The sequence below is a fragment of the Lissotriton helveticus genome, chromosome 4_1 (assembly GCF_964261635.1).
Source record: "Lissotriton helveticus chromosome 4_1, aLisHel1.1, whole genome shotgun sequence".
Classification (NCBI taxonomy): domain Eukaryota; kingdom Metazoa; phylum Chordata; class Amphibia; order Caudata; family Salamandridae; genus Lissotriton; species Lissotriton helveticus.
The window spans coordinates 886,804,703-886,823,244 of NC_136063.1; the positions used below are offsets into that span (position 1 = coordinate 886,804,703).

Here is an 18,542-nt window from a genome sequence, read left to right on the forward strand (position 1 = left end):
CCATGACTAATATGCATATGACCTTGTCTAATCTGAGCTTGTATGGTGGGCAAAAGAACAATGGGTTGGAATGCTACCCTGAGCTACTGACAGTGGTTAGACAAACTGCACTCATTCCTCCCATCAACTTTTGAGTGTTAGGACAAGGCTGTCAAAAAAACCAAAGAAAAGCAGGCACATAGTGCTCCTCTGTACCCAGAAGAATTTACTCCAGGTTGAGTCAGGACCAGTGTGTTGACACACCATTATTCAATTAATTATGACGGGGAGGGTGTGGGTGTGTGTGTAGGGGGGATCTCTATTAGCCAACCTTCATCCCTGGGGCACCAACCCCCGCCCCCCCCCCCCCCCAAATCCAAGTGACCTGGGGTTCCCGGAACACATGAAGCCAGTTTGAACAGATGCAGCCTTCCAGAGTGAGGAGCACCACTGTACTCTCACTAGAAGCTGTGCTCCCATCCTACTTATCAGTGACTTGGGGATCGAAGAAGCGAATGAAAGGCAGCCACCTGCCGACAAGGACATACGTGGGAGAATCAGTGGGCTGTCTCCCACACCAGCAATAGACTGCTGGCCAGGCTCGGAGTTGGCAAGGCAGCGGGTGCTTTTGGGACTACGCCCCCCGTGCCCCCCCAACAAAAGGAGGCCACGGGTGCTCCGGAGTGGGACTGGTGTACCCCACCTAAAATAAATATAAAAGGAAAACAATGCTGCAGCTAATTAAATATTCACCGAGACTGGCAAAGAGCACCCCATCATAGGCTACTTTACAAATATCCTGGTGCTTGTGGCGGCCCCGTGATGGCTGTGGCAACACCATTGTGGGTTTCAGATGGTGCAGCAGCCCCCTCAAGAATGTTTGGGTAAAACGTAACCCTACCTTTCCCAGATGATTACGTCCCTGAACCCGGGAGTAAACCAACCATTAATTTAATCACTGATTTGGCGTTTTGGGCAACAGGCACACTACCAATCACGCCCGTGGTATCCCAATGGCAGCATTAGGTGGCATACAGCAAGCAAAGAAAGACTCTGACACATATGTTTTCAAACTGAAATGCTTTATTCACAGCATTACCGATAATTGCAATGCTTATGTTTAGAATGAATTCTACTGATTTTTAATACTGTGCTTACTGATTTAAATGGTGTTATAAGGTTCAAACATGACAAGGCATATTCGAATAATGTGATGACACCCTGAAAAAGCCAGTAAGCCGCTTTATTCAAAGTGACACCCCCTTATATTGTGATGATGTATTCGGTATAGGGTCCAGAGCCCACTATGTGATATAAGGGTGTCACTAAAGGTATTTTCAACTACCTAATGAATACATTTGTAATATCATGTATTTCATTTAGTAGTGTGTGTGTGTGGGTTTGTGCGTGTAATAAAAGTACTTTTCCTTTTTAAAAGAAAAAGCGCAGACATTACAATAGTTTATTGAGCTTTGTTGTTGCGGGCCAGTAAATTGGGCCAACCAGCTCACAACACCTTCCCTGGGTAGGGTTTCGACTGCTCTGCTTTGCCACCCAGAGAGTTTCAAGTGCTAAAATGAAGTACTTGGTTCTCAGAGATAAGGCAATTACAGATCTATTACTAGCGAATGACTTACATCCTTCGCAACTAATAGCCCAATTTCTTACACTTTAGTTTTGCTATATCTAAAAAAATGTAGCTAACATTGTTAATTTTGATAATGCAAACTTTAATCTATAAATAATCACAGTCCGTATTAGATAAATTATTTGACTAAATGACCCACAACTACACCTTAAGCACTTTCAAAATGGATTAGTATTAAAACAGGTTAACAATAGTTACTGCACCATCAAAGTAATTTAGTAATTTATATGACTGCAGGCTAATATATCTGGCCCAAGGAAAATTTATTTTTTGAGAGAAGACCACAATGAGATGGGATTTACGGAAAATCCCAATGTTTACATAACAAGATCACCAACATTAGTCAGCTCAAAAAGCTTCATTTCTGCCGTAGGAACATCAATTCAGTATGGACGCCTTACAGTGAAGGTCATTAGGTGTTGCTTCTGTAAAGGAAAGAACACAAAAGACAGTGAGACACTGCTAATAAGAAATTCCTCAAAGGCTTCTTTGAATGAACTCTCATCGCAGCGCTGAGATGCCCAAGGGTAGTCACGCGCTTTACAAATCCCATAAACATAAACATGCATCTCTACAAATCTTTTCCTTACAACCTGACTATATATATTTTGCAGTTGAAAAATCTGTGCATTTTTATGCACGCACATCCCCAGCATAGATTAGAGATGCCGGCTGTGTGTATTATTCCACTAAAGAAAGTGTGTTACATTTCGTGAACAATCCCCAATTCAAATACTACAAGGAAAAACGTTTTACATCAAGACCCAAGCCAAGACTACCATTATGCATTTATCTCATCTCATTGTTATACGAGCATTAAATAATTATAACAAATTAAAGAACTCTGAACTAAAACAATACAATATAAGAACATTTGGCCAACAAGGGAACAAACTGACGGTGTTCAATCTCCAACCGTGGAGGTGCAGATTGTGGATATTCGGATGCAGGATCCTGCCCTGTGAAAGGAGGACCTCCGGAAGGGGTAGCCGAATCGGAAGGCAGATGCTCAGACTCAAGAGAGAGGGTGCCACACTCTCCTGGCTCAGTCTAGTACAATAAAGGTGACTAGGTCTCGGTCCACAAGGACCATCCTCTGATCTCGAAGAAAGCGGGGCAGGGGTGGAAATGCTCACAAGAAGCCTTTGTTCCATCGCAGGCGAAAGCATCCCCTAGATACCTTCCAGGAGGAAATTGTAGTGCAAGGTAGAATAAACACTGCACATTCCTGGTGGCTACAAAAAGATCCAGTCAGGGCAAATCCCGCTTATTGAAGATGTCCTCAACTCACCTTGGATGAGGATGCCATTCTTGATTCAATAGCTGATGCCAGCTCGATTTTGTTACTCTGGCAATCAGAGACCCTTTCTGGTGATTGGCCACCAGGAAGATCCCGTTCGATCCAGTCACTAACAAAGGTGCACAGTCTCCCGGCATGAAATCCAGGACCATGGTGCCCTGCTTGTAGCAGTACCACATGGCAGTTGTGTTGTCTGCGAGGACCTTCACCAGCCTTCCCTTGATGGTCTATAGAAAGGCTTTTAGGGACAGCCTGATGGCATGAAGGTCAAGCAGGTTAATACGAAGCAGGAGCTCCACTGGATACCACAACCCCTTGATCTCCACCTTTCCCAGATGACATCTCGAACACCAGAGATGATGCATGCATCCACAGTGCAGGCTCTGAGTGACAGCGGCCTCCAGCAAGACAAATTCATGTCCACCTTCCACCACTGAGTTCCTGAGCTGCCTCCTCTATCCAACATCATTTGTATTTCAGAGTGTCCCGGTGCTGCACCCTCAGGAAACAGATGTTACACTGCTGGGCAACTCATGTGCTCTCTGGAGAGAGGTTCTGCCAGATTTTGGTAAGTTTGATTCTTTTGTAACTAACCTCAAATAGGAATCCTCCTGACTAGAATTTCAGCCACTAAGGACACCGTTTGTGGCTGTTCAACTTGAAAATAGGGGGAAAGGGATAGGAGTGTTGACAGAGTTTTGCTAATTGGCTTCTTGCATCCACTTGGCCTTTGTATGGAACATGTGAAGTATACGCATGTGTAATTTTAGTTCTTCATTCTCCCATTGTTTTAATTCGCCAAGCCCCTCCTGCATTGCTATACTCTTGAACAAAACATGCATTGAAGACTGTCTTTAGGATCTGTGGATCTGAGTCTGTTTGAAGTTTCTCGAGATTCCTAATTACTCTGATAAATATACTTTCTAGAGGCCCCTTTTATACTCTTACTTAAACAAAAGTATCTTCTCCAGAAACAGACTCTGTCTAATCATGAAGGTTAAACCAAAATCCCCCAAAAACTCACGGGAAGAGAAGTGCCTTTTTCGCAAATGCAAATTGGCATCTATGTGCAACATCCATACATATCCCTTAAAAAAAACAGAAAATAAGCTCTGTTCACCAATTTCGACCTCTCTCAGCATAGTGGCAAATATAGAGAAAATATGTAGGAAAAAAGAAAAAAGGTCTTCTGCCTACACTCATTACACATGTTTAGACGTCTAATAATCCCCGTAGTAAGTGAAAGAAAATACAAAAGTATTCAGTTTTGTTCACTGTGAAAAAAAGTGCATACAGTAAACTCTCGTCCATGCCAACACTTTGAAAACTTATAGTACTTTTTCAGTAGTCAGAGTTTTTCCTCAACACACATATTATACAAAGATCATGAAAGACTTTAAGAGGCACACTTAGCTTTCAACAAGAAAAATGACAAAACACTTGGGGTTCTGGAACTGAGGTTGTGTATTACGCATTGGTAAGAAATAAGAACATTCAACTTACTAGAACCAATGGCTGCCCATCAAGACACCGAAATACTCCCCAACTCTTTTGTTGCCACTGTGTCCTCTCACAAGATGCGATCCTAGCCTAGAAGCGGAAGCTTTCACGTGGGCATGCATAGCATGACCCAGCCTCTTCAAGCCCAGTCTAGGCAACTCTACAGTGTGCGTGCACTACTGCAGGTTGCGGTTTACCCCTTGCATGCTGGTGACGAACCCCAGCCATCAGGCTCCGCGGTGCTCGTGTGCGGATGACGGCTGGGGTTCGTCACGGCCCCGCCCTGTTCGTTTGTTTACCGCACAGCGGCGGAAACGGGCAAGCATCGAAGGGGTTAATCATTATGACAGGTTCAAATAGAATACACGAGGCTAAGAAACCAAGAAGCCTCAAAACCATCCTCATCAGCACCCAGGATTGACTCGAAACATCGGCATCATATCCTTGATCTCCAAAACTCAATGCAGCTTGAACAGATACAGGAAAATACACATCTAACAATTTCAATAACACCATTCATTCCTCCGATTACAATTGAGAGCGCACGATTTATAAAGCATTAGGTGTCTTCGCAAGTTAACGGGGGCGTTGTAGCTTCCTCTGGTTATTTACTTGATATCTTCGTCACTTGTACCATCTGGACTACCTCAATCACAGAAATGAATGGATATATTGGATGTTAAGTGGAGGATGTTATGTGGTATGTATGAGTAGAGAGTGTTTGTTGTTTGATGTGTGATCATCAGGGTTTATTCAAAGGATCCGTCTATTTTTGGATATGTGAATAGTGTATTGTATTTTTAAATGTTTATAAAATTTGGAAAATAATCTACGATATGATGAAAGTATCTAAAAAAAAGAAGAAAACGTTTTTTTGTATAAAAAAATAAAGAAAATAATGAAAATGATATACTGCTCAGAACAAAACCTTTTTTTGTTCTCTGCGACGTATAGCTTTGCTTCTTGCTCACTGATCACCTTCATATTTAACAGGGCTCCACCTGAATCCTGTCATTTTGGGGAAAATGTAATTTGTTCCCTAGGCACACTGCTGGAAAATTGAAATTGTCTGTAGACTGACAAATTTGGAACAGAAAAGGTGGGGAAATGAAGGAACTTAGGTCCCCAAGCAGGATGGCCCCTATAAGCTACTCCCCTCTAGGACTTTTGGTGTGGCAACAACGTTATCGCAGAGTCAGATGGCACCACCTGGTGGCACACAGCAGCAATTGTTCTGAAGAATTCCAGATCCAGTCTGGCAACTGGAAATATTCTAATGGTAAGGTATCTGCAGTTAGAAATATCCATCAGAAATCGGAGATCTTTTTGTGCAGCAAGTTAGATTTTGGTGGTCAGCATCTTGGAGCAAAGTAAGAGGAATGCATGTTGATTTATACAAGTTCCATTCACGCGCCCTAAAAGCAAGGTATTTCCCCATTCATTTGCGTTTATTTTTGGGCTGGTAATTTGACTGATGTTGCTTGTCTGATTTGTGGCGACTCAGGTTTGGGGCAAGTGATGGACAAGGAGACGGGTGTTTGAGAGGACTTGTCAGCTTAGAAGCTTTGAGTATAAAGGTGTGCTGAACAAGGTAGGGATTTTCAAGTCAGTATCTCAGAAATGTTTAATCATCTGTCTGACCTGTAAAAGGGTTCACATTGTCATTGTCATCCTGGTTTTGCCAGGAGTTAAGCAGCATAAGCACAGTGGTATCTGCATACAGTGTAGTGATCACTTTGCCTGTGTCACTGGAGTGAGAAATACAGGCTCACTTTTGTAAAGTTTGGTTTCTCTGTGCTTAACTCACCCTTGGCCTACATCAAGTAAGTATGTAGCGCTGCGCATCACACATGTGGTTCCATGTGTGTGCTGTGAATATGTGTACTTGTGAATAGTTCAATACATGGAAGACTCAGAGTTCCATTTTAGGTGACCAAAGGCTGACTGGATGAGCCTAGGAAGGTAGCTGAATCCCCCCCAGACAGATGTGTGGATAGCTCTATTACTGAGAACTAAGTGGAATACACACTGGAGGAAGGAGAGCCAGGCTATACAGTACACTTCAAAGGGTGTTCCTTGCTATAGAGAGATGTCACTGGAAAGGGGATTGGACGCATCTCAGGAAGGAAATGGGGCTGACAAGAGAATGATAAAGAGTAGAGCTGGGAGCCCTGGGGTAACCTTTTGATGCCTCTCAGCCTGTAATTACGTAGTTTTTCATTACATATACCCCGGTTTAGAAGCAGCCCTGTAGTTATTAACTTGTTTCCCTTCAACTACATAAGAACTGTCTCTCTTATCTTAATGCCGGTACTAAAAAACTACAGCCGATCCGATTGCTTAGTCTGCAATCTTTTCTCGTCGGCCGATATTTGTGTAGTATGGTTGCCCGGCAACGCCTTCTAGTCCTCCTACTATGTCCACTATGCCGTAACGCGTTAACACGCTTACGCGCCTAAACCCCGCCCACCCCGGAAGTCATACTGACACTACTAATCCTTGCCGGGTACGCCACCTCATTAGCGGGGAAGCACGGAGAGGCGAGTAGGTACCAGGCTCTCTAATCACGCAGCAACTGTAAGTTTATCTAACTCCTTTTTTCCATCTGAGCCAAGCACCGTGTGATCGTCTATCATTAGCTGGTAAGCCCCACATATGAGACGATCCTATTTTCTCTTTTCCTCGACAGAATACGTTACGCTCTGAGGCTTTATCCTTCCCTCTACCCCGTGAAGCTCTAAAGACCCACAACAGGAGTAAGCCCTGTTGACCCCGAGGGTTCTTCTAATTTGTGTGTTGTTCTGTTTAGTATGAATGTGAGAGTGGGTTTTGATTTCACGCCGTTACTATTCACGCTAACTTTGCAGTGAAGAGCCGAGCCACGCACAGATAAACGCCTAGTGCTGTCGACTGTTGGTGTAACGGTTATTTATCACAGAGCACGTCGTCATTATTAAAGTGTGCCTGCTGGAGCCCCGACTGGCTCTTACTATAAATTTGTATTTTCTTTAGGCACAACCACTAATTAAATGATGAGCCATCCGATAGTTGCACAATTACGGCAATTATGAGTTCTGATTGGGATGCACAGTGAGCAAGCAGACACGTGAGAATCAGCACGGCACGACGTTACAGGCTTGTAACATGCATATTCGTGACCCCTATGCTTTCTTCCTCCACAGGTCTTTTGCTTTTTTCTCACCACCATTGAGTGTGAGATTGCGACTTTGACTGGATTTTCTGTCTACAGTCTTTAGGAATTTAGGTCTGGCAGGTCGTTAGTGTGTCCTGACCACCCATCTTCCTCTTTTTTGGTCCTGAAGAAAACCCGGAATTTTCCCTTAATGGGTTGAAACATGTAGACCTGAACCACACATAGTGATACACTTGGTCATAACTAACCTCACTGTATCCACACACTTTATTTTAATATTGTCCAGTAACTTGCTAATAAAAGTTTTTTCACACAAGGATACCAGGACAATTTTTAACATATTTTTGTTCACTTCACACACAAAATACCCGCTCCACTGTAATTCAGGTGTCGCAGCACACCCTGATGGCACTCGGCCATTAGGGTGGACCCCGATGATGAAGCATGTCACCAACCAGGTTGGTGAGTGAGGGGTTTTTAAACAAAAGAAGGACTCTCTTCATTTGATAGTCATCTCACTCAGTCCGCATTTTTTGCTTTCTGACGGTACTCCTCTTTATGTTTGTGTAACCTTTTGATGCCCATTAGGGTGTGAACCTCTAGTCACTCCCATGACCTGTTCTGTGGGCTATCAAATTTTGGGTACCTTCTTCTGAGACAATCTGCTTTCTATGGGAAGGGCAGGACAGAGAAGTGGCCACTTCAAAGGTAATCAGACCTGCCCTTGGAGCATAAGTGCCTGCTTACTTGCCAAGAATAGTGTACCCTGTATGAAAGAGGAGAGTGCTTTGAGGGAGTGAGGAATCCGGTAGATTGGTCACAGTAGCAAGGTGCGAGGAGACGGTTGGTGCACCGATCAGGTTGTCACTCTTGTTCAGGCTGGTGACCCTCTATGGCAGAGAGGCAGCCACGAAGTTAGCTGCGGTTGCACCAAAAATGCCGTAGACCGTGTGCGTATTGAAGTGTGCAACCCTGTATGCCAGAAGGGGCTGCTGTGAAGATTGCATGACTGCTATTTTGATTGGGCCGTAGTCGTGTGCACACTGAAATCTGTGACCCCATACGCCAGAGGGGGCCGGAAGTGTAGATTGCATAACTGCTGTGCTGATCAGACCATAGCCCGTGTTTGGAATGAAGTCAGCAACCCCGTGTGTAAATTACTGCTGTGCTGATAGGGCAGTCGCCTGTGTGTGGAGTAAGGTTGGTGAACCTGCATTCCAGAGGCCACTGTGAAGAACAAAGAACATGGCCTGATTCTGCCACCATCAAGCGCAGAGGACGCCATGTGACCTGTGCATGCCCGAGCCTCATTCAGAACCCAATCGATCTCTAGTGAGGCCTTCTTGGACCAACTTTGGTTCTCTATTTTGGTTTTAAATTTTACAAGCTTTAGCATGCTTTGCCTTAGCTATATTATTATATATGTATATATATATATATATATAATTTTTACATGTTTTATTTCTGAGAAGACGCTGTACATCCTGCTTGTTTTTAGACGGACTTGCCTGTGACACAAGCTGTACACTTCGTTCAAGGCTTAAAACAGAACAAGATATTCTAGTGTTTGTGTTGCCACTCAGACAACTCCTAACATCCAGACACATCATTGCCTCAGAGCCGTACCTCTAATACAGTATTTTTATTATATAAACAGTGCACTGCCCCTTTAAGTGTCAGTGGGGCACTCCAACCACTACAGTCCTGGACCCAAGGCTGTGTTCAAAATGCAGCTCTGCTAACGCTGAGGTCCAATCAATCAATAAATCTGCTTGTAAAGCACAACCACTCACAAGTAAGTGTCTCAAGGTGCTGAGGGCTGCAGATCTGTCGCAAGGCACTGTGGTTCAGTCCAAGAGCCAGATCTTGAGGTCCTTCCTGAATTGGGGCATCCTGATCCTGCAGAGAGGGATTGCCAAGCCTACTACAGACCAAATCATCCAGCTATATTCATTCTTTTCACTATGTTCGTAATACTGGAAACTTTGTATCTGTCTTACGTTTACCAAGGGCATGCATGAATAGACAATGAAAGGGGTAAGATCTGTTTCAACGATTCCATTGGGCATCAGATGGGGTTGCCAAACTCACATACCACCCCAGGAAAATTAGGGGTTCGGGTGAGGCACTGTAAGCTAGCTAGGAATTGGGCCAACAGTCTCTGATGGTGTAGATGGACTCACGTCTCTACATTTCTGCTGTCCTGTTGTCCTAAATAAGCAATCCTACCTTTTCTAGTGGGAACCGTACAACAGATCATCCCTTCCAACTGTGAGAAGGAACGTACCATCTAATTGGAGGAAGCACTGTGGATGCTCAGCCGCTGCAGCTCCACGAGTGCTAATCAAAGCCAGCAGCCGCTGCAGCCCTTCACAATGTGCGAGACTGAACCGATCCAGGGGACTCTGGTAGCGCACCAGTCCATGAGTGTATAAGACTGATCAGAGCACCAGAAGGCCCCAAGGGAACTTGTTCTGATGCATAGCGCTTCAGGAGCTGGAACACTTTTGACTTTGGAAGTAGGCATCTTGAGTCTTAAAGTACTAGCGCTTAATCTGAATGTTGCCTATTGTGAATGAGGAAAATACCACAAGAGGTAGTGAGAGGGAAATGGGACTCCGGGACCTGCCTATCGAACACGAGAGCCCTGACCTCAAGGAACTGTGTGTTTTGTTTGTGTATGCCGTACTTTACTTTGTGCTCGTATATAAATACTCCTTTTTCATAAAAGCAAGTATTTGACTGGACATTAATTTACTGTTGCTGTTCAAGATATTTTGAGTTGTCAGCCTGTGTTACCCACTCTGCATCTATCTACCCCCACCCCAGGAATCCTTGGACTGCTCGATGCATGCCAATACGGAGAGACAAGTGCTGAAGGGGTACTTGGCCCAGTTACTCAGGACACAGTAAATCAGACCACAGGACATCAGGAGTAGAAGGCCTCAACCCCCACAGCTCCTGCTTGCACCCAGTGGGACTCTGTAAGATGTTCCGACAGTCATTTACCAAGTTGAATTATAAAAAACGCATTTTGGCCAGATTGGTATGATTGTAATGTAATAGATAGGTGTACCTGCTATTTATTTGGCCAGAAGTATTTCAGCTCAAAGACTTTACAGTGCCATGAAGTCTTTAGGATGGTCTAAACTTTACACAATGATGACAGTCAAATTGAAGTGCTGTGGTGTTTGCAAGTCTATATTTGCATAATGTTATCCTTTCTTGTATCATAACATAACATGTTACTAGCCTGCGCCACCCATTTTACAGCTTCTTTTCTTTATAGGTTGCCAAGTTGTGCAGAGTCCAGCTATCTATTGGAGGATGGAAAAATCTACTGTAAAAGTTTTAAAAAATAACTTAAGACCTGATGGCATTGGCATGTCTGCGTTTATATACTTTTGTGAAATTAAATTGCATGCTTACATTTTATTCGGTGCACTTTCATGTTTGATTTTAAAGTTACGTTTTCATTTATGAATGAGTTACACGACAGTCCAGGATTCTGCATTTGTGTGGCTTACACTTCAATGATGGAGACGTTAGAATTGGGTATTCTTGAAGGAGCTGCGTTGCCACCATTTATTTTCAAGATTTATTATATGTGTTAGCAGTTGGCAATGCTCGCTTTCTGGAACTTTCTTGTGGTTTTCTTTACAATTATGCTTACGACTCTTAACTAGTTGGTAACATTACTTTGAAATTACGGCGGATGATAGAAGGATGTTTGGTTCAGACCGGATGAAATCTGACTGATGTATGGATGCTGATCACTTAAAGAGCTACATTCTAACAAGAAATACATTGGACGGATTGGTGCTCTTCCTACCACCTTGCTCAAAGAACTACAGCTGGAGTGACCAAGGTGCAGATGTATCATCCGTTTTTTTTCTCGCAAACGCTGCGATTCGCAAAAAAGCAGCGTTTGCGAGAAAAAAACTGAAAAATGCGATGTATCATGGAAATCGCATCGCAAAATTAAGGAATCGCAAAATTTGCCATTCCTTAATTTTGCGTCAGCATTTAAGGAATCGCAAATTGCGATTCCTTAAATGCTATGTATGAAGCACCCAAGTTGTGCGAATTCCAATTAAGAAATCGCAAATTACCACCAACTTGACAAATGCACTTTTTGGCATCTGTAAAGGTGCCATGGCGCACATACATGCCCTTAGGGCATGTATGTGCACCAAATGCACACATATGTAAATTTCAGGGGTGCAGCAGGGTGTCCTTTGGACACCCCTGCATCCTTGAAATTATTCTCAATTTGCGATTAGCAAATTGCGAAATCGCATATTGAGAATAACTTCCCATTCCTTCCTATGGGCCTCGTGGCCCATAGAAATGAATGGGAAAGTATTTCTTAATTGCGAATTCGCAATTTGCGAATTCGCAATTAAGGAATATCAAGAAATTGCTAAAAAATTGCGATTTTTTTTTAAACATACCATTTGCGATTCTCAAATAGCGATTCTCAAAAAATCGCTATTTGAGAATCGCAAATAGGTATCTTGATACATTGCCCCTAAGTGTGTCCAACTCCTTTTTCAAAGGGTAAAAAAAGATAATGGGTATGATGATGGACTAAATTTCTCCACAAGAGATGACATTTTCTGATGGTAGCTCGGGATTTTTCCACGTACAATGTTTAGATTCTTAAGCTTTCTCCAAAACGTACAAATGCACATTGCCCTCATCTCTTGTACGTACTTTGCAAATAACGATTACCTAAGAATCAGTAATACTTATTGGCTAAACTCTAGTGACTCAAAAATGCGGATATAAGTGGCATCTCTGATCTTAAATCAAACGACCATATTTCACCAGGTCTGAAGAGTTTCTACTGGCTACCAATAAAACATATACAATTTAAGTCACTCTGCCCGTCTTTTGGGCTCAAGTGCCGGCTTTTCTTCATAAACGCTTAAAAAGAGATATAAACTTCAAGACCACTGCATACAATAAATTAATTTTTACTTTATATTCAGACATAAAAACATGCTAAGGAAGAGGCGGTGCATTCACGATCGGCGCAGCTAGACTATGAAATGGGATCCTTCCGTTTCTGAGCAATATAGAAAAGGTTCTCTCTAAACTTAAGCGTAAAACAAGTTTAAGGATGCATTCTCATTTCACCTAAATATATAAGGAGCAGTTTGTACGTTCTGATTAAATCTCTGTGGCCCAGATGTAGGTAAAATAGATTTACCGATTTTTAATTACCGAATCCTACCGATTCGGTAATTAAAAATCGGTAAATCTAAGGGGTGGATATGTAGGAACATCCAGATGTTCCTTTTACCGAATCGGTAAATATCTGTATTTACCGATTCGGTAAATACCGACCGGTAATGCCCCATTCATTCCTATGGGCTTTGAAGCCCATAGGAATGAATAGGGCATTACCGGTCGGTATTTACCGAATCGGTAAATACCGATTTTGACAAGGGTGCAGGGGGTGTCACTTTGACACCCTCTAGCACCCCCAAAAAAGATTTGGGGGCCATGTGGCAGGCATACCTGCCCTAAGGGCAGGTCTGCCTGTCATATGGCACAGGTGTGCATGCACACATGTGCATGCACACCGGAATCGGTTTTTTACCATGAAGTTGGATTTCATGGTAAAATACCGATTCTGTAAGGCTTGTGGGACTCAGAAGAGTCCCACCTACATCTCATTGTTACCGAATCGGTAAAAATACCGATTCGGTATTTTACAGATTCGGTAAATTTACCGAATCTGTAAAATATGTGGCCCTACATACCATTTTGTGAATCTCGGTCGGTAACGGCCGAAAATACCGATTTTCGGCCGTTACCGACCGACCTACATCCGGCCCCTAGTGCCTTAAGACTGCCCTGTGGTGTAAGTGCGCTTTACAAAATACTTAACACAACATAACCAATATCATATTGGATAACATGCACCAAGAAGTAAAATCACCTACATTTGGTGCCAGCAGTTTAACTTTCTGGAGACAGTTGACTGACAAGAAAGTCTACTGTGATGATACTCAATGCACTGTTCAGGTTTTCTGGAATTGTCCTGAACTGAACAATATGATGCCACACCAGCTCTAAGTGACAACACCGGGGCTGACAAACACCTGTAACTTTGCCCTAGCTCAAACACTGATATAATGGAGGACATTCACCTTCAACGTTTTAGGCAGAAATCTAAAGGCTAGTAAATCTTAATGCTTACTGGATGGATTCCATGTATTTTGTATTTCAGAACCATCAGAATAGGTAAGTAAATGCAAATCTAAAACACAACCAGTAACTACTGGTACACTAATGACCTCAGCATTACAACGTCAGGCATAAAACACATTATGCCCCAACCTCCTATGCATTAAATACATTACACACTAGGCCCCACCTGCATAAACACAGTATGCAATTACCTACTAGACATGTATCACATTTAGGCATGAATCATATGAAGCATATATATGACACAAATCACATTATGCATCACATCACAATAGGGCGTACCTTAGAAACTGACCCCAGGCCAAGCTGGCCTTACACTTGAACTCAAATGCCCTCTGTCCCAAAATGTCCCAACTGGCTGCCAATGTAGCAGAATCCCAAAAGTGTGCATATGCCCTGGGGCAGGGCAGGAGTTTTCCTAACTCTTCTCTCATCACAAGGAACAAAGGATGCCCCCAAAGACATAGTGGCGCTGGCACTATGGTGCCTCTTGGGTCCTCCACTGGGACTATGACACAACAAATGTCCTTAACAGTGCAACTGCTGCTAACTGAGGTGCGGTATATCTAGGGGGTTCACCCAAACATAGTCACTGGGACCTGGGTCATGACAGTACTGAGAAGGAGGGGTCCCAGCGTAAAATAACAATGAACAAAAAATTTGCAAAAGAATTTAGAAAAACAATGAATCAATCTGCATTGTTTTTATTCACAATGTGCATATGTTTATCAAATATAGTATCAGGTAGTACAAATTATAATCGGTTGTACAGTGCCCCAAGGAGAGAGGGGGAAGTGATGAGGTGAGGATAGTGTGGTAAAGGGAATCGTGACAGTAAAATCAACCAAGTATCAAGGATGCGTTTGTATGTCAATTTCAATATACAAAACAAAAGACCATGGGTTCAATGCATCACTAAACATGTATCATACTCCACAAATTACATTAATGTTGAAATATTGGCTTGAAGCTGATGAACAAGGAGCAATTGTCGACGTTTCGACCCTCAGTTTGTTGCAGGGATTAGTAGTACCCTTGCTGTGGGGTCTTCATCAGGACAGGGTGCGGGGCAGGCAACCTAATCAATATATATTAAAGGAGTTATTTAATTATACTTGCTCAATCGGTCACGAGTCACAACACGATTCATTAAATTAAAATCATAAGCACACAATAGGGGACGGAGCATACCAATTTAGTTGATGCTCGTCTTGTAAATTAGCGACAGGAATAGCGTCTCTGGAAAATTGTTCAAATCTTAAAAGAAGAGAAATCAAAATGAAAGAATTAATTAAGTTGGTAACGACCATTAGGTCTAGAAATAGAAAATTAGACATGTCGTTGATAGCACCATTAATAAGCATGGCAGTACGGCTCATAGCCAGTTTGTGTGAACAAAATAGTGACTTACAATGAGGGCGTTCTGGGAGCGGTGGAAGTCGAATCAAACCCGGGGACGGTGGATATGGCAATATCTGGAACAAGATATTTTATTTAGATTTGAGGCCAAACGGGACAAAAATAGTCCGCATCACTTGTTAAGTAACGCAGCTTACCCAGAAACTGGAATAGGGTTCTGCTTTGGTCCGAGGGTAATTCGTATACAAGAAGGGTCGCTCAACAGCATCTGTGGGGGAACACGGAAAGCGTGTCATTAATTTAAATTAAAATTAATAAGTACGGGCTGCCTATGGCTGAAATTACAGGCAGATGTGACTCACCGTAAGCCGAGTGAATCTGGCGTGTTGTATCGCTCGTGTTGGCAATGGCGAACCGAGCTTCCTGGTTTGCCCGTAACTATGGTGACCACGTCACGTGGCCCCGAACTGAGGTGTGGACAGAGTAGAAAGACTGTCGGTTATATCGATCGTAAAATGACTGAAGCATATATTATGAATTCAACAAGGTTTGAAATGATTAAAAGTAATTATCGGTTGTCTGTATTGGAAAGGTAATATTGCCATGACACAACCGGGTGTTTTTCATAAGGAACACTCGATGAGTGTTTTCTGTAGGGAGCATTGCCATGCAAGGGGAGTACGTTGTAGTGCTTAATTAGACAACGAAGACCGATCGATGGCAGCCTGGGATCATCACATTGTTAATACTAACTATGGATAAATGCATACTCAAAAAACGGTGAAACAACAACAGGGATGGGAAATGATTGCTGTACTGGGTGAGCAGTGATAAAAATCCCGCGTGGGAACAACATTGCACAGTGCACATATTTGTAATCACAGAACAATTACAGATAACGTCAAGAGAACCATATACATCTCAGTATGGCGTACCTGTCGTACGATGGTAAAGGCCATATATTGCCACAACAGAAAACACGAAACATGACAAAAGGCCCCCATCATTGATAATTAGACAGAGAATGTTGATAATGAAATGCACACGGTCACTTATTCAGGGGCATACATTTATGGCTGATTCTGACTGGATCGTGAATTTAAGATACGGAGATTGTTGATTGAGCCATGTGAAAAAGGAAGTTAGTCCATCCGAGTGCCCGTCCCAAATCAATAAGATGTCATCAATGCATCTCATCCAGAGACTGAGTCGGTCTCTGAATGGATTGAAATCATTTAGGACAGTGTCATCCTCGAATGCCGCCATATAGAGAATAGCCACGTCTGGAGCAAAGGGAGCCCCCATCGCTACACCTGACGTCTGGAGATAAAACAGATTTTTAAATATAAAGACATTTTTTGTCATGGCTATTCTGAGGAGGGCCACAATGAATTCAGTAGGAACTGGTTCTGGAGCAGGTCTTCGTTGCAGACATCTAGTCATCACAGCTAGAGCTTCTTGTTGAGGAATACAGGTATATAACGAGACCACATCGCATGTTGCTAGCACTTGATGTTGAGGGTCGAAGGATAAATTCTCGACGATGTTTATTGTGTGCATGGTGTCACGTAGGTAGGATTGGGTAGATTCAGCAAGGGGTTTTAGAAAAAAGTCAATGCATCTGCCAAGAGGCTCAAGCATGGAGCCGCAACCCGAGACGATGGGGCCTGCAACACTGCAATACAAACTAAGGAATTCGAGCACCATCAACGCAAAATCCAGCTCAGATCGCGCAGTAACTGCAATACATCTAATATAATCTACGCGATAATATGCCCATGCAATTTGATCTATATTGGTCAAACACAGCGGAAGGCTAAAATGAGAATCCTCCAACATATGAGCCGGATTAGGTGCGAGGTATAGGGCGCACCGCTTGTAGATCATTTCAAACTCGCTGCACACCCCCCAGAAAGTCTCAGATGGGTTGTTAGAAAAGGCAGTGTTAGGACCCCGTGGGGGCAATATTTCCAGTATTCTCAATACACGTGAATTGAAGTGGATGCTTTTTTTCGATTCGATCCTCAATGGTCTCAATGAACAGGATAGTTCCTTTTCCCAACTAGCGACCCTGCCTTAAGTTTTCCTTAGGCTATACACACCTAACAGTAAACTATCAGGCCTGTCGACCTATGACCGCTGACCAGAACTGGCCTATACCCTCCTGCGAGAGGTACGCCATAGTATGAATCAGCCATAAATGTATGCCCCTGAATAAGTGACCGTGTGCATTTCATTATCAACATTCTCTGTCTAATTATCAATGATGGGGGCCTTTTGTCATGTTTCATGTTTTCTGTTGTGGCAATATATGGCCTTTACCATCGTTCGACAGGTACGCCATACTGAGATATATATGGTTCTCTTGACGTTATCTGCAATTGTTCTGTGATTACAAATATGTGCACTGTGCAATGTTGTTCCCACGCGGGATTTTTATCACTGCTCAGCCAGTACAGCAATCATTTCCCATCCCTGTTGTTGTTTCACCGTTTTTTGAGTATGCATTTATCCATAGTTAGTATTAACAATGTGATGATCCCAGGCTGCCATTGATCGGTCTTCGTTGTCTAATTAAGCGCTACAACGTACTTCCCTTGCATGGCAATGCTCCCTACAGAAAACACTCATCGAGTGTTCCTTATGAAAAACACCCGGTTGTGTCATGACAATATTACCTTTCCAATACAGACAACCGATAATTACTTTTAATCATTTCAAACCTTGTTGAATTCACAATATATGCTTCAGTCATTTTACGATCGATATAACCGACAGTCTATCTACTCTGTCCACACCTCAGTTCGGGGCCACGTGGCGCCTCCCTGTAATTTCTGCCATAGGCAGCCCGTACTTATTAATTTTAATTTAAATTAATGACACGTTTTCCGTGTTCCCCCACAGATGCTGTTGAGCGCACCTTCTGTAGTGAATGAGCCACTTTAGTGGTCTGATGATCTGTGATGACCCTCGATCACCACCATTGTGTACTGATTTTAGTGTGCTATGTTACTTTAGCCTTAATGTAGGATGGTCTTGGATTAGAATAATCTTGCCAAAGAATAGAAGGTGTGGGATGTCGAGGTGCAGAGTTGTTGGTGATGGTGCACACATGTGCTCCATAGTGGATACTGAGGGATTAAGTGCATAGTGTTATTTGAGTTAGGTGAATTATGACTTTAGCCTATTGGCTTTGACGTGGTCTAATATTATTCTGCTTTCCAAGTAGTAGAGGCCTATGCTTGAGCAACTCCATATTCTAAACTGCAGCCATCTTCTGAGCCTCTGTAGGTGAGAGGTGATATTTGAGATTACATGTGTTGTTCACCGGCAGTGACCCAGAGCAGACCAGTTCTTATCAGGAGGAATGTGCCTTCTTC

The 18,542-nt window shown here is 43.0% G+C and overlaps 1 protein-coding gene and 1 long non-coding RNA gene across 2 annotated transcripts in view; both read right to left on the reverse strand.

Annotated features, from left to right (window-relative positions):
• Positions 1-1,044: 1,044 nt before the first annotated feature.
• The window catches only part of TIMM21 (translocase of inner mitochondrial membrane 21), a 150,711-nt gene continuing 133,213 nt past the window's right edge, over positions 1,045-18,542 (reverse strand). Inside the window, exon 7 of the mRNA XM_078687515.1 lies at positions 1,045-2,052. The gene's annotated coding sequence lies outside the window, so the exon portion shown is untranslated. The remainder of the gene's footprint in view (positions 2,053-18,542) is intronic.
• LOC144827367 (uncharacterized) lies at positions 14,557-15,435 on the reverse strand. The gene is made up of 4 exons (XR_013610156.1): positions 15,360-15,435; positions 15,215-15,278; positions 14,995-15,060; positions 14,557-14,881 (listed from the first exon to the last, which is right to left on the reverse strand). It is a non-coding gene; the product is annotated as an uncharacterized LOC144827367 (long non-coding RNA).